Below are 17,062 nucleotides of genomic sequence, written 5' to 3'. Positions count from 1 at the left end.
GGAGTGGAGTTTGCAACTGAAAAGAAACTTTGTGTTCCCAACAAGCTAGGTGAAGGACGGCTTTCACACACACTTATCTCTCAGAACTGAGCATGTGGAGAGACGTTCGTTCATCTAGCACAAAGGGAACGGGTTGCAGGAGAAACTTTTACTCTGGTTTCTCAGTTTGTTTCCTAGTGCCGGTTTGAAGTTCCTGCAGTTTTCACTGTAAAACCGAGTTGGAGCTAGTACCTCCCCATATATTTTTATGGAGTGGAGTTTGCAACTGAAAAGAAACTTTGTGTTCCCAACAAGCTAGGTGAAGGACGGCTTTCACACTCACTTATCTCTCAGAACTGAGCATGTGGAGAGACGTTCGTTCATCTAGCACAAATAGAACGGGTTGCAGGGAAACTTTTACTCTGGTTTCTCAGTCTTTTTCCTAGTGCCGGTTTGAAGTTCCTGCATTTTTCACTGTAAAACCGATTTGGAGCTAGTACCTCCCAATATATATGTATGGAGTGGAGTTTGCAACTGAAAAGAAACTTTGTGTTCCCAACAAGCTAGGTGAAGGACGGCTTTCACACACACTTATCTCTCAGAACTGAGCATGTGGAGGGACGTTCGTTCATCTAGCAGAAAGGGAACGGGTTGCAGGAGAAACTTTTACTCTGGTTTCTCAGTCTGTTTCCTAGTGCCGGTTTGAAGTTCCTGCAGTTTTCACTGTAAAACCGAGTTGCAGCTAGTACGTCCCCATATATATGTATGGAGTGGAGTTTGCAACTGAAAAGAAACTTTGTGTTCCCAACAAGCTAGGTGAAGGACGGCTTTCACGCACACTTATCTCTCAGAACTGAGAATGTGGAGAGACGTTCGTTCATCTAGCACAAAGGGAACGGGTTGCAGGAGAAACTTTTACTCTGGTTTCTCAGTCTGTTTCCTAGTGCCGGTTGGAAGTTCCTGCAGTTTTCACTGTAAAACCGAGTTGGAGCTAGTACCTCCCCATATATATGTATGGAGTGGACTTTGCAACTGAAAAGAAACTTTGTGTTCCCAACAAGCTAGGTGAAGGACGGCTTTCAAACACACACATCTTTCAGAACTAAGCATGTGGAGAGACGTTCGTTCATCTAGCACAAAGGGAACGGGTTGCAGGAGAAAATTTTACTCTGGTTTCTCAGTTTGTTTCCTAGTGCCGGTTTGAAGTTCCTGCAGTTTTCACTGTAAAACCGAGTTGGAGCTAGTACCTCCCCATATATTTGTATGGAGTGGAGTATGCAGCTGAAAAAAACTTTGTGTTCCCAACAAGCTAGGTGAAGGACGGCTTTAAAAAACACTTATCTCTCAGAACTGAGCATGTGGAGAGACGTTCGTTCATCTAGCACTAAGGGAACGGTTTGCAGGAGAAACATTTACTCTGGTTTCTCAGTCTGTTTCCTAGTGCCGGTTTGAAGTTCCTGCAGTTTTCACTGTAAAACCGAGTTGCAGCTAGTACCTCCCCATATATATGTATGGAGTGGAGTTTGCAACTGAAAAGAAACTTTGTGTTCCCAACAAGCTAGGTGAAGAACGGCTTTAACACACACACATCTTTCAGAACTGAGCATGTGGAGAGACGTTCGTTCATCTAGCACAAAGGGAACGGGTTGCAGGAGAAAATTTTACTCTGGTTTCTCAGTCTGTTTCCTAGTGCCGGTTTGAAGTTCCTGCAGTTTTCACTGTAAAACCGAGTTGTAGCTAGTACCTCCCCATATATTTGTAAGGAGTGGAGTTTGCAACTGAAAAAAACTTTGTGTTCCCAACAAGCTAGGTGAAGGACGGTTTTCAAAAACACTTATCTCTCAGAACTGAGCATGTGGAGAGACGTTCGTTCATCTAGCACAAAGGGAACGGGTTGCAGGAGAAACTTTTACTGTGGTTTCTCAGTCTGTTTCCTAGTGCCGGTTTGAAGTTCCTGCAGTTTTCACTGTAAAACCGAGTTGGAGCTAGTACCTCCCCATATATATGTATGGAGTGGAGTTTGCAACTGAAAAGAAACTTTGTGTTCCCAACAAGCTAGGTGAAGGACGGCTTTCAAACACACACTTCTTTCAGAACTGAGCATGTGGAGAGACGTTCGTTCATCTAGCACAAACGGAACGGGTTGCAGGAGAAACTTTTACTCTTGTTTCTCAGTCTGTTTCCTAGTGCCGGTTTGAAGTTCCTGCAGTTTTCACTGTAAAACCGATTTGGAGCTAGTACCTCCCCATATATATTTATGGAGTGGAGTTTGCAACTGAAAAGAAACTTTGTGTTCCCAACAAGCTAGGTGAAGGACGGCTTTCACACACAATTATCTCTCAGAACTGAGCATGTGGAGAGACGTTCGTTCATCTAGCACAAAGGGAACGGTTGCAGGAGAAACTTTTACTCTGGTTTCTCAGCCTGTTTCCTAGTGCCGGTTTGAAGTTCCTGCAGTTTTCCTTGTAAAACCGAGTTGGAGCTAGTACCTCCCCATATATTTGTATGGAGTGGAGTTTGCAACTGAAAAAAACTTTGTGTTCCCAACAAGCTAGTTGAAGGACGGCTTTCAAAAGAACTTATCTCTCAGAACTGAGCATGTGGAGAGACGTTCGTTCATCTAGCACTAAGGGAACGGGTTGCAGGAGAAACATTTACTCTGGTTTCTCAGTCTGTTTCCTAGTGCCGGTTTCAAGTTCCTGCAGTTTTCACTGTAAAACCGAGTTGGAGCTAGTACCTCCCCATATATATGTATGGAGTTGAGTTTGCAAATGAAAAGAAACTTTGTGTTCCCAACAAGCTAGGTGAAGGACGGCTTTCACACACATTATCTCTCAGAACTGAGCATGTGGAGAGACGTTCGTTCATCTAGCAGAAAGGGAACGGGTTGCAGGAGAAACTTTTACTCTGGTTTCTCATTCTGTTTCCTAGTGCCGGTTTGAAATTCCTGCAGTTTTCACTGTAAAACCGAGTTGCATCTAGTACCTCCCCATATATATGTATGGAGTGGAGTTTGCAAATGAAAAGAAACTTTGTGTTCCCAACAAGCTAGGTGAAGGACGGCTTTCACACACACTTATCTCTCAGAACTGAGCATGTGGAGAGACGTTCGTTCATCTATCATAAAGAAAACGGGTTGCAAGAGAATATTTTACTCTGGTTTCTCAGTCTGTTTCCTAGTGCCGGTTTGAAGTTCTTGCAGTTTTCACTGTAAAACCGAGTTGGAGCTAGTACCTCCCCATATATATGTATGGAGTGGAGTTTTCAACTGAAAAGAAACTTTGTGTTCCCAACAAGCTAGGTGAAGGACGGCTTTCACACTCACTTATCTCTCAGAACTGAGCATGTGGAGAGACGTTCGTTCATCTAGCACAAAGGGAACGGGTTGCAGGAGAAACTTTTACTCTGGTTTCTCAGTCTGTTTCCTAGTGCCGGTTTGAAGTTCCTGCAGTTTTCACTGTAAAACCGAGTTGCATCTAGTACCTCCCCATATATATGTATGGATTGGAGTTTGCAACTGAAAAGAAACTTTGTGTTCCCAACAAGCTAGGTGAAGGACGGCTTTCACACACACTTATCTCTCATAATTGAGCATGTGGAGAGACGTTCGTTCATCTAGCACAAAGGGAACGAGTTGCAGGATAAACTTTTACTCTGGTTTCTCAGTCTGTTTCCTAGTGCCGGTTTGAAGTTCCTGCAGTTTTCCTTGTAAAACCGAGTTGGAGCTAGTACCTCCCCATATATTTGTATGGAGTGGAGTTTGCAACTGAAAAAAACTTTGTGTTCCCAACAAGCTAGTTGAAGGACGGCTTTCAAAAGAACTTATCTCTCAGAACTGAGCATGTGGAGAGACGTTCGTTCATCTAGCACTAAGGGAACGGTTTGCAGGAGAAACATTTACTCTGGTTTCTCAGTCTGTTTCCTAGTGCCGGTTTGAAGTTCCTGCAGTTTTCACTGTAAAACCGAGTTGGAGCTAGTACCTCCCCATATATATGTATGGAGTTGAGGTTGCAAATGAAAAGAAACTTTGTGTTCCCAACAATCTAGGTGAAGGACGGCTTTCACACACAATTATCTCTCAGAACTGAGCATGTGGAGAGACTTTCGGTCATATAGCACTTAGGGAACGGGTTGCAGGAGAAACTTTTACTCTGGATTCTCAGTCTGTTTCCTAGTGCCGGTTTGAAGTTCCTGCAGTTTTCACTGTAAAACCGAGTTGGAGCTAGTACCTCCCCATATATATGTATGGAGTGGTGTTTGCAACTGGAAAGAAACTTTGTGTTCCCAACAAGCTAGGTGAAGGACGGCTTTCACACACACTTATCTCTCAGAACTGAGCATTTGGAGAGACTTTCGTTCATCTAGCAGAAAGGGAACGGGTTGCAGGAGAAACTTTTACTCTGGTTTCCCATTCTGTTTCCTAGTGCCGGTTTGAAATTCCTGCAGTTTTCACTGTAAAACCGAGTTGCATCTAGTACCTCCCCATATATATGTATGGAGTGGAGTTTGCAAATGAAAAGTAACTTTGTGTTCCCAACAAGCTAGGTGAAGGACGGCTTTCACACACACTTATCTCTCAGAACTGAGCATGTGGAGAGACGTTCGTTCATCTAGCACAAAGGGAACTGGTTGCAGGATAAACATTTACTCTGGTTTCTCAGTCTGTTTCCTAGTGCCGGTTTGAAGTTCCTGCAGTTTTCCTTGTAAAACCGAGTTGGAGCTAGTACCTCCCCATATATTTGTATGGAGTGGAGTTTGCAACTGAAAAAAACTTTGTGTTCCCAACAAGCTAGTTGAAGGACGGCTTTCAAAAGAACTTATCTCTCAGAACTGAGCATGTGGAGAGACGTTCGTTCATCTAGCACTAAGGGAACGGTTTGCAGGAGAAACATTTACTCTGGTTTCTCAGTCTGTTTCCTAGTGCCGGTTTGAAGTTCCTGCAGTTTTCACTGTAAAACCGAGTTGGAGCTAGTACCTCCCCATATATATGTATGGAGTTGAGGTTGCAAATGAAAAGAAACTTTGTGTTCCCAACAAGCTAGGTGAAGGACGGCTTTCACACAGACTTATCTCTCAGAACTGAGCATGTGGAGAGACGTTCGTTCATCTAGCAGAAAGGGAACGGGTTGCAGGAGAAACTTTTACTCTGGTTTCCCATTCTGTTTCCTAGTGCCGGTTTGAAATTCCTGCAGTTTTCACTGTAAAACCGAGTTGCATCTAGTACCTCCCCATATATATGTATGGAGTGGAGTTTGCAAATGAAAAGTAACTTTGTGTTCCCAACAAGATAGGCGAAGGACGGCTTTCACACACACTTATCTCTCAGAACTGAGCATGTGGAGAGACGTTCGTTCATCTATCATAAAGGAAACGGGTTGCAGGAGAAAATTTTACTCTGGTTTCTCAGTCTGTTTCCTAGTGCCGGTTTGAAGTTCCTGCAGTTTTCACTGTAAAACCTAGTTGGAGCTAGTACCTCCCCATATATATGTATGGAGTGGTGTTTGCAACTGTAAAGAAACTTTGTGTTCCCAACAAGCTAGGTGAAGGACGGCTTTCACACACACTTATCTCTCAGAACTCAGCATGTGGAGAGACGTTCGTTCATCTAGCAGAAAGGGAACGGGTTGCAGGAAAAACTTTTACTCTGGTTTCTCAGTCTTTTTCCTAGTGCCGGTTTGAAGTTCCTGCAGTTTTCACTGTAAAACCGAGTTGCAGCTAGTACCTCCCCATATATATGTATGGAGTGGAGTTTGCAACTGAAAAGAAACTTTGTGTTCCCAACAAGCTAGGTGAAGGACGGCTTTCACACACACTTATCTCTCAGAACTGAGCATTGGAGAGACGTTCGTTCATCTAGCACAAAGGGAACGGGTTGCAGGTGAAAGTTTTACTCTTGTTTCTCAGTCTGTTTCCTAGTGCCGGTTTGAAGTTCCTGCAGTTTTCACTGTAAAACCGAGTTGGAGCTAGTACATCCCCATATATATGTATGGAGTGGAGTTTGCAACTGAAAAGAAACTTTGTGTTCCCAACAAGCTAGGTGAAGGACGGCTTTCAAACACACACATCTTTCAGAACTGAGCATGTGGAGAGACGTTCGTTCATCTAGCACAAAGGGAACGGGTGGCAGGAGAAAATTTTACTCTGGTTTCTCAGTCTGTTTCCTAGTGCCGGTTTGAAGTTCCTGCAGTTTTCACTGTAAAACCGAGTTGGAGCTAGTACCTCCCCATATATTTGTAGGGAGTGGAGTTTGCAACTGAAAAAAACTTTGTGTTCCCAACAAGCTAGGTGAAGGACGACTTTCAAAAACACTTATCTCTCAGAACTGAGCATGTGGAGAGACGTACGTTCATCTAGCACTAAGGGAACGGGTTGCAGGAGAAACTTTCCCTCTGGTTTCTCAGTCTGTTTCCTAGTGCCGGTTTGAAGTTCCTGCAGTTTTCACTGTAAAACCGAGTTGCAGCTAGTACCTCCCCATATATATGTATGGAAAGGAGTTTGCAACTGAAGATAAACTTTGTGCTCCCTACAAGCTAGGTGAAGGACGGCTTTCAAACACACATATCTCTCAGAACTGAGCAAGTGGAGAGACGTTCGTTCATCTAGCACCAAGGGAATGTGTTGCTGGAGACACTTTTTCTCTGCTTTCTCAGTCTGTTTCCTAGTGCCGGTTTGAAGTTCCTGCAGTTTTCACTGTAAAACCGAGTTGGAGCTTGTACCTCCCCATATATATGTATGGAATGGGGTTTGAAACTGAAAAGAAACTTTGTGTTCCCAACAAGCTAGGTTAAGGACGGCTTTCACACACAATTATCTCTCAGAACTGATCAAGTTGGTGAGACGTTCATTCATCTAGCACCAAGGGAACGGTTTGCAGGAGACACTTTTTCTCTGCTTTCTCATTGTGTTTCCTAGTGCCGGTTTGAAGTTCCTGCAGTTTTCACTGTAAAACTGGGTTGGAGCTAGTACCTCCCCATATATATGTATGGAATGGAGTTTGCAAGTGAAAAGAAAATTTGTGTTCCCAACAAGATAGGTGAAGGACGGCTTTCACACACACTTATCTCTCAGAACTGAGCAATTGGAGAGACGTTCGTTCATCTAGCACCAAGGGAACGGGTTGCAGGAGACACTTTTTCTGTGCTTTCTGAGTCTGTTTCCTAGTGCCGGTTTGAAGTTCCTGCAGTTTTCACTGTAAAACCGAGTTGGAGCTTGTACCTCCCCATATATATGTATGGAATCGAGTTTGCAACTGAAAAGAAACTTTGTGTTCCCAACAAGCTAGGTGAAGGCAGCTTTCACACACACTTATCTCTCAGAACTAAGCAAGTGGAGAGAGTTTCATTCATCTAGCACCAAGGGAACGGTTTGCAGGAGACACTTTTTCTCTGCTTTCTCAGCCTGTTTCCTAGTGCCGGTTTGGAGTTCCTGCAGTTTTCACTGTAAAACCGAGTTGGAGCTTGTACCTCCCCATATATATGTATGGAATGGAGTTTGCAACTGAAAAGAATCTTTGTGTTCCCAACAAGCTAGGTGAAGGACGGCTTTCACACACACTTATCTCTCATAACTGAGCAAGTGGAGGGACGTTCGTTCATCTAGCACCAAGGGAACGGTTTGCAGGAGACACTTTTTCTCTGATTTCTCAGCCTGTTTCCTAGTGCCGGTTTGAAGTTCCTGCAGTTTTCACTGTAAAACCGAGTTGGAGCTTGTACCTCCCCATATATATGTATGGAATGTAGTTTGCAACTGAAAAGAATCTTTGTGTTCCCAACAAGCTAGGTGAAGGACGGCTTTCACACACACTTATCTCTCAGATCTGAGCAAGTGGAGAGACTTTCGTTCATCTAGCACCAAGGGAACGGTTTGCAGGAGACACTTTTTCTCTGCTTTCTCAGTCTGTTTCCTAGTGCCGTTTTGAAGTTCCTGCAGTTTTCACTGTAAAACCGAGTTGGAGCTTGTACCTCCCCATATATATGTATGGAATGGAATTTGAAACTGAAAAGAAAATTGTGTTCCCAACAAGCTAGTTGAAGGACGGCTTTCACACCCACTTATCTCTGAGAACTGAGCAAGTGGAGAGACGTTCGTTCATCTAGCACCAAGGGAACGGGTTGCAGGAGACACTTTTTCTCTGTTTTCTCAGTCTGTTTCCTAGTGCCGTTTTGATGTTCCTGCAGTTCTCACTGTATAATCGAGTTGGAGCTAGTACCTCCCCATATATATGTATGGAATGGGGTTTGCAACTGAAAAGAAACTTTGTGTTCCCAACAAGCTTGGTGAAGGACGGCTTTCACACACAATTATCTCTCAGAACTGATCAAGTTGGTGAGACGTTCATTCATCTAGCACCAAGGGAACGGTTTGCAGGAGACACTTTTTCTCTGCTTTCTCATTGTGTTTCCTAGTGCCGGTTTGAAGTTCCTGCAGTTTTCACTGTAAAACCGAGTTGGAGCTAGTACCTCCCCATATATATGTATGGAATGGAGTTTGCAAGTGAAAAGAAAATTTGTGTTCCCAACAAGATAGGTGAAGGACGGCTTTAACACACACTTATCTCTCAGAACTGAGCAATTGGAGAGACGTTCGTTCATCTAGCACCAAGGGAACGGGTTGCAGGAGACACTTTTTCTGTGCTTTCTGAGTCTGTTTCCTAGTGCCGGTTTGAAGTTCCTGCAGTTTTCACTGTAAAACCGAGTTGGAGCTTGTACCTCCCCATATATATGTATGGAATCGAGTTTGCAACTGAAAAGAAACTTTGTGTTCCCAACAAGCTAGGTGAAGGCAGCTTTCACACACACTTATCTCTCAGAACTGAGCAAGTGGAGAGAGTTTCATTCATCTAGCACCAAGGGAACGGTTTGCAGGAGACACTTTTTCTCTGCTTTCTCAGCCTGTTTCCTAGTGCCGGTTTGGAGTTCCTGCAGTTTTCACTGTAAAACCGAGTTGGAGCTTGTACCTCCCCATATATATGTATGGAATGGAGTTTGCAACTGAAAAGAATCTTTGTGTTCCCAACAAGCTATGTGAAGGACGGCTTTCACACACACTTATCTCTCAGAACTGAGCATGTGGAGACACTTTCGGTCATATAGCACTTAGGGAATGGGTTGCAGGGGAAACTTTTACTCTGGTTTCTCAGTCTGTTTCCTAGTGCCGGTTTGAACTTCCTGCCGTTTTCACTGTAAAACCGAGTTGGAGCTAGTACCTCCCCATATATATGTATGGAGTGGTGTTTGCAACTGGAAAGAAACTTTGTGTTCCCAACAAGGTAGGTGAAGTACGGCTTTCACACACACTTATCTCTCAGAACTGAGCAAGTGGAGAGACTTTCATTCATCTAGCACCAAGGGAACGGTTTGCATGAGACACTTTTTCTCTGCTTTCTCAGTCTGTTTCCTAGTGCCGGTTTGAATTTCCAGCAGTTTTCACTGTAAAACCGAGTTTGAGCTTGTACCTCCCCATATATATGTATGGAATGGAGTTTGAAACTGAAAAGAAACTTTGTGTTCCCAACAAGCTAGGTGAAGGACAACTTTCACACACACTTATCTCTCCGAACTGAGCAAGTGGAGAGACGTTCATTCATCTATCACCAAGGGAACGGTTTGCAGGAGACAGTATTTCTCTGCTTTCTCAGTCTGTTTCCTAGTGCTGGTTTGAAGTTCCTGCAGTTTTCACTGTAAAACCGAGTTGGAGCTTGTACCTCCCCTTATATATGTATGGAATGGAGTTTGCAACTGAAAAGAAACTTTGTGTTCCCAACAAGCTAGGTGAAGGACGGCTTTCACACACACTTATCTCTCAGAACTGAGCAAGTGGAGAGACGTTCATTCATCTAGCACCAAGGGAACGGTTTGCAGGAGACACTTTTTCTCTGCATTCTCAGTCTGTTTCCTAGTGCCGGTTTGAAGTTCCTGCAGTTTTCACTGTAAAATCGAGTTGGAGCTTGTCCCTCCCCATATATATTTATGGAAAGGAGTTTGCAACTGAAGAGGAACTTTGTGCTCCCTACAAGCTAGGTGAAGGACGGCTTTCAAACACACTTATCTCTCAGAACTGAGCAAGTGGAGAGACGTTCGTTCATCTAGCACCAAGGGAATGTGTTGCTTGAGACACTTTTTCTCTGCTTTCTCAGTCTTTTTCCTAGTGCCGGTTTGAAGTTCCTGCAGTTTTCACTGTAAAACCGAGTTGGAGCTTATACATCCCCATATATATGTATGGAATGGGGTTTGAAACTGAAAAGAAACTTTGTGTTCCCAACAAGCTAGGTGAAGGACGGCTTTCACACACACACATCTTTCAGAACTGAGCATGTGGAGAGACGTTCGTTCATCTAGCACAAAAGGAACGGGTTGCAGGAGAAAATTTTACTCTGGTTTCTCAGTCTGTTTCCTAGTGCCGGTTTGAAGTTCCAGCAGTTTTCACTGTAAAACCGAGTTGCAGCTAGTACCTCCCCATATATATGTATGGAGTGGAGTTTGCAACTGAAAAGAAACTTTGTGTTCCCAACAAGCTAGTTGAAGGACGGCATTCACACACACTTATCTCTCAGAACTGAGCATGTGGAGAGACGTTCGTTCATCTAGCACAAAGGGAACGGGATGCAGGAGAAATTTTTACTCTGGTTTCTCAGTCTGTTTCCTAGTGCCGGTTTGAAGTTCCTGCAGTTTTCCTTGTAAAACCGAGTTGGAGCTAGTACCTCCCCATATATTTGTATGGAGTGGAGTTTGCAACTGAAAAAAACTTTGTGTTCCCAACAAGCTAGTGGAAGGACGGCTTTCAAAAGAACTTATCTCTCAGAACTGAGCATGTGGAGAGACGTTCGTTCATCTAGCACTAAGGGAACGGGTTGCAGGAGAAACATTTACTCTGGTTTCTCAGTCTGTTTCCTAGTGCCGGTTTGAAGTTCCTGCAGTTTTCACTGTAAAACCGATTTGGAGCTAGTACCTCCCCATATATATGTATGGAGTTGAGTTTGCAAATGAAAAGAAACTTTGTGTTCCCAACAATCTAGGTGAAGGACGGCTTTCACACACACTTATCTCTCAGAACTGAGCATGTGGATAGACGTTCGTTCATCTAGCAGAAACTGAACGGGTTGCAGGAGAAACTTTTACTCTGGTTTCTCATTCTGTTCCCTAGTGCCGGTTTGATGTTCCTGCAGTTTTCACTGTAAAACCGAGTTGCATCTAGTACCTCCCCATATATATGTATGAAGTGGAGTTTGCAAATGAAAAGATACTTTGTGTTCCCAACAAGCTAGGTGAAGGACGGCTTTCACACACACTTATCTCTCAGAACTGAGCATGTGGAGAGACGTTCGTTCATCTATCATAAAGGAAACGGGTTGCAGGAGAAACTTTTACTCTGGTTTCTCAGTCTGTTTCCTAGTGCCGGTTTGAAGTTCCTGCAGTTTTCACTGTAAAACCGAGTTGGAGCTAGTACCTCCCCATATATATGTATGGAGTGGAGTTATCAACTTAAAAGAAACTTTGTGTTCCCAACAAGCTAGGTGAAGGACGGCTTTCACACTCACTTATCTCTCAGAACTGAGCATGTGGAGAGACGTTCGTTCATCTAGCACAAAGGGAACGGGTTGCAGGGGAAACTTTTACTCTGGTTTCTCAGTCTGTTTCCTAGTGTCGGTTTGAAGTTCCTGCAGTTTTCACTGTAAAACCGATTTGGAGCTAGTACCTCCCCATATATATGTATGGAGTGGAGTTTGCAACTGAAAAGAAACTTTGTGTTCCCAAAAAGCTAGTTGAAGGACGGCTTTCACACACACTTATCTCTCAGAACTGAGCATGTGGAGAGACGTTCGTTCATCTAGCACCAAGGGAACGGGTTGCAGGAGACACTTTTTCTCTGCTTTCTCAGTCTGTTTCCTAGTGCCGGTTTGAAGTTCCTGCAGTTTTCACTGTCAAACCGAGTTGGAGCTAGTACCTCCCCATATATATGTATGGAATGGAGTTTGCAACTGAAAAGAAACTTTGTGTTCCCAACAAGCTAGGTGAAGGCAGCTTTCACACACACTTATCTCTCAGAAGTGAGCAAGTGAAGAGACTTTCATTCATCTAGCACCAAGGGAACGGTTTGCAGGAGACACTTTTTCTCTGCTTTCTCAGACTGTTTCCTAGTGCCGGTTTGAAGTTCCTGCAGTTTTCACTGTAAAACCGAGTTGGAACTAGTACTTCCCCATATATATGTAAGGAGAGGTGATTGCAACTAAAGAAACTTTGTGTTCCCAACAAGCTAGGTTAAGGACGGCTTTCACACACACTTATCACTCAGAACTGAGCAAGTGGAGAGACGTTCGTTCATCTAGCACCAAGGGAACGGATTGCAGGAGACACTATTTCTCTGCTTTCTCAGTCTGTTTCCTAGGGCCGGTTTGAAGTTCCTGCAGTTTTCACTGTAAAACCGAGTTGGAGCTAGTACCTCCCCATATATATGTATGGAATGGGGTTTGCAACTGAAAAGAAACTTTGTGTTCCCAACAAGCTAGTGAAGGACGGCTTTCACACACACTAATATCTCAGAACTGAGCAAGTTGAGAGACTTTCATTCATCTAGCACCAAGGGAACGGTTTGCATGAGACACTTTTTCTCTGCTTTCTCAGTCTGTTTCCTAGTGCCGGTTTGAATTTCCAGCAGTTTTCACTGTAAAACCGAGTTGGAGCTTGAACCTCCTCATATATATGTATGGAATGGAGTTTGAAACTGAAAAGAAACTTTGTGTTCCCAACAAGCTAGGTGAAGGACAACTTTCACACACACTTATCTCTCCGAACTGAGCAAGTGGAGAGACGTTCATTCATCTAGCACCAAGGGAACGGTTTGCATGAGACACTTTTTCTCTGCTTTCTAAGTCTTTTTCCTAGTGCCGGTTTGAAGTTCCTGCAGTTTTCACTGTAAAACCGAGTTGGAACTAGTACCTCCCCATATATATGTATGGAATGGGGTTTGCAACTGAAAAGAAACTTTGTGTTCCCAACAAGCTAGTGAAGGACGGCTTTCACACACACTAATATCTCAGAACTGAGCAAGTTGAGAGACGTTCGTTCATCTAGCACCAAGGGAACGGGTTGCAGGAGACACTTTTTCTCTGGTTTCTCAGTCTGTTTCCTAGTGCCGGTTTGAAGTTCCTACCGTTTTCACTGTAAAACCGAGTTGGAGCTATTACCTCCCCATATATATGTATGGAATGGAGTTTGAAACTGAAAAGAAACTTTGTGTTCCCAACAAGCTAGGTGAAGGACAACTTTCACACACACTTATCTCTCCGAACTGAGCAAGTGGAGAGACGTTCATTCATCTAGCACCAAGGGAACGGTTTGCAGGAGACAGTATTTCTCTGCTTTCTCAGTCTGTTTCCTAGTGCTGGTTTGAAGTTCCTGCACTTTTCACTGTAAAACCGAGTTGGAGCTTGTTCCTCCCGTAATATATGTATGGAATGGAGTTTGCAACTGAAAAGAAACTTTGTGTTCCCAACAAGCTAGGTGAAGATCGGCTTTCACACACACTTATCTCTCAGAACTGAGCAAGTGGAGAGACGTTCATTCATCTAGCACCAAGGGAACGGTTTGCAGGAGACACGTTTTCTCTGCATTCTCAGTCTGTTTCCTAGTGCCGGTTTGAAGTTCCTGCAGTTTTCACTGTAAAACCGAGTTGGAGCTTGTACCTCCCCATATATATGTATGGAATGGGGTTTGAAACTGAAAAGAAACTTTGTGTTCCCAACAAGCTAGGTGAAGGGCAGCTTTCACACACACTAATCTCTCAGAACTGAGCAAGTTGAGAGACGTTCGTTCATCTAGCACCAAGGGAACAGGTTGCAGGAGACACATTTTCTCTGCTTCCTCAGTCTGTTTCCTAGTGCCGGTTTGAAGTTCCTGCAGTTTTCACTGTAAAACCGAGTTGGAGCTAGTACGTCCCCATATATATGTATGGATTGGAGTTTGCAACTGAAAAGAAACTTTGTGTTCCCAACAAGCTAGGTGAAGGACGGCTTTCACACACTCTTATCTCTCAGAACTGAGTAAGTGGAGAGACGTTCGTTCATCTAGCACCAAAGGAACGGGTTGCAGGAGACACTATTTCTCTGCTATCTCAGTCTGTTTCCTAGGGCCGGTTTGAATTTCCTGCAGTTTTCACTGTAAAACCGAGTTGGAGCTAGTACCTCCCCATATATATGTATGGAATGGAGTTTGCAACATTAAAGAAACTTTGTGTTCCCAACAAGATATGTGAATGACGGCTTTCACACACACTTATCTCTCAGAACTGAGCAAGTGGAGAGACGTTCGTTCATCTAGCACCAAGGGAACGGGTTGCAGGAGACACTTTTTCTCTGCTTTCTCAGTCTGTTTCCTAGTGCCTGTTTGAAGTTCCTGCAGTTTTCACTGTAAAATCGAGTTGGAGCTTGTACCTCCCCATATATATGTATGGAATGGAGTTTGCAACTGAAAAGAAACTTTGTGTTCCCAACAAGCTAGGTGAAGAATGGCTTTCACACACACTTATATCTCAGAACTGAGCAAGTGGAGAGACGTTCATTCATCTAGCACCAAGGGAACGGGTTGCAGGGACACTTTTTCTCTGTTTTCTCAGTCTGTTTCCTAGTGCCGGTTTGATGTTCCTGCAGTTCTCACTGTATAACCGAGTTGGAGCTAGTACCTCCCCATATATATGTATGGAATGGAGTTTGCAACTGAAAAGAAACTTTGTGTTCCCAACAAGGAAGTTGAAGGATGGCTTTCACACACACATATCTCTCAGAACTGAGCAAGTGGAGAGACGTTCGTTCATCTAGCTCCAAGTGTACGGGTTGCAGGAGACACTTTTTCTCTGCTTTCTCAGTCTGTTTCGTAGTGCCGGTTTGAAGTTCCTGCAGTTTTCACTGTAAAACCTAGTTGGAGCTTGTACCTCCCCATATATATGTATGGAATGGAGTTTGCTACTGAAAAGAAACTTTGTGTTCCCAACAAGCTAGGTGAAGGACGGCTTTCACACACACTAATCTCTCAAAACTGAGCAAGTTAAGAGACGTTCGTTCATCTAGCACCATGTGAACAGGTTGCAGGAGACACTTTTTCTCTGCTTCCTCAGTCTGTTTCCTAGTGCCGGTTTGAAGTTTTGCAGTTTTAACTGTAAAACAGAGTTGGAGCTATTACGTCCCCATATATGTGTATGGATTGGAGTTTGCAACTGAAAAGAAACTTTGTGTTCACAACAAGCTAGGTGAAGGACAGCTTTCACACACACTTATCTCTCAGAAGTGATCAAGTTGGTGAGACGTTCATTCATCTAGCAGAAATGGAACGGGTTGCAGGAGACACTTTTTCTCTGCTTTCTCAGTGTGTTTCCTAGTGCCGGTTTGAAGTTCCTGCACTTTTCACTGTAAAACCGAGTTGGAGCTTGTACCTCCCCATATATATGTATGAAATGGAGTTTGCAACTGAAAAGAAACTTTGTGTTCCCAACAAGCTAGGTGAAGGACGGCTTTCACACACTCTTATCTCTCAGAACTGAGCAATTGGAGAGACGTTCGTTCATCTAGCACCAAGGGAACGGGTTGCTGGAGACACTATTTCTCTGCTATCTCAGTCTGTTTCCTAGGGCAGGTTTGAAGTTCCTGCAGTTTTCACTGTAAAACCGAGTTGGAGCTAGTACCTCCCCATATATATATATTGAATGGAGTTTGCAACATTAAAGAAACTTTGTGTTCCCAACAAGATATTTGAATGACGGCTTTCACACACACTTATCTCTCAGAACTGAGCAAGTGGAGAGACGTTCGTTCATCTAGCACCAAGGGAACGGGTTGCAGGAGACACTTTTTCTCTGCTTTCTCAGTCTGTTTCCTAGTGCCTGTTTGAAGTTCCTGCAGTTTTCACTGTAAAATCGAGTTGGAGCCTGTACCTCCCCATATATATGTATGGAATGGAGTTTGCAACTGAAAAGAAACTTTGTGTTCCCAACAAGCTAGGTGAAGGATGGCTTTCACACACACTTATCTCTCAGAACTGAGCAAGTGGAGAGACGTTCATTCATCTAGCACCAAGGGAACGGTTTGCAGGAGACACTTTTTCTCTGGTTTCTCAGTCTGTTTCCTAGTGCCGGTTTGAAGTTCCTGCAGTTTTCACTGTAAAACCGAGTTGGAGCTTGTACCTACCCATATATATGTATGGAATGGTGTTTGCAACTTAAAAGAAACTTACTGTTCCCAACAAGTTAGGTGAAGGACGGCTTTCACACACACTTATCTCTCAGAACTGAGCAAGTGGAGAGACGTTCATTCATCTAGCACCAAGGGAACGGATTGCAGGAGACACTTTTTCTCTGCTTTCTCACTCTGTTTCGTAGTGCCGGTTTGATGTTCCTGCAGTTCTCAATGTATAACCGAGTTGGAGGTAGTACCTCCCCATATATATGTATGGAATGGAGTTTGCAACAGAACAGAAACTTTGTGTTCCCAACAAGGTAGTTGAAGGATGGCTTTCACACACACATATCTCTCAGAACTGAGCAAGTGGAGAGACGTTCGTTCATCTAGCACCAAGGGTACGGGTTGCAGGAGACACTTTTTCTCTGCTTTCTCAGTCTGTTTCCTAGTGCCGGTTTGAAGTTCCTGCAGTTTTCACTTTAAAACCGAGTTGGAGCTTGTACCACCCCATATATATGTATGGAATGGAGTTTGCAACTGAAAAGAAACTTTGTGTTCCCAACAAGCTAGGTGGAGGACGGCATTCACACACACTAATCTCTCAGAACTGAGCAAGTTGAGAGACGTTCGTTCATCTAGCACCAAGGGAACAAGTTGCAGGAGACACTTTTTCTCTGCTTCCTCAGTCTGTTTCCTAGTGCCAGTTTGAAGTTCCTGCAGTTTTCACTGTAAAACCGAGTTGGAGCTAGTACGTCCCCATATATATGTATGGATTAGAGTTTGCAACTGAAAAGAAACTTTGTGTTCCCAACAAGCTAGGTGAAGGATGGCTTTCACACACTCTTATCTCTCAGAACTGAGCAAGTGGAGAGACGTTCGTTCATCTAGCACCAAGGGAACGGGTTGCAGGAGACACTA

Source organism: Camelus dromedarius, chromosome 35, assembly GCF_036321535.1.
Source record: "Camelus dromedarius isolate mCamDro1 chromosome 35, mCamDro1.pat, whole genome shotgun sequence".
NCBI lineage: Eukaryota > Metazoa > Chordata > Mammalia > Artiodactyla > Camelidae > Camelus > Camelus dromedarius.
Note: the sequence above shows the minus strand (reverse complement) of the source record.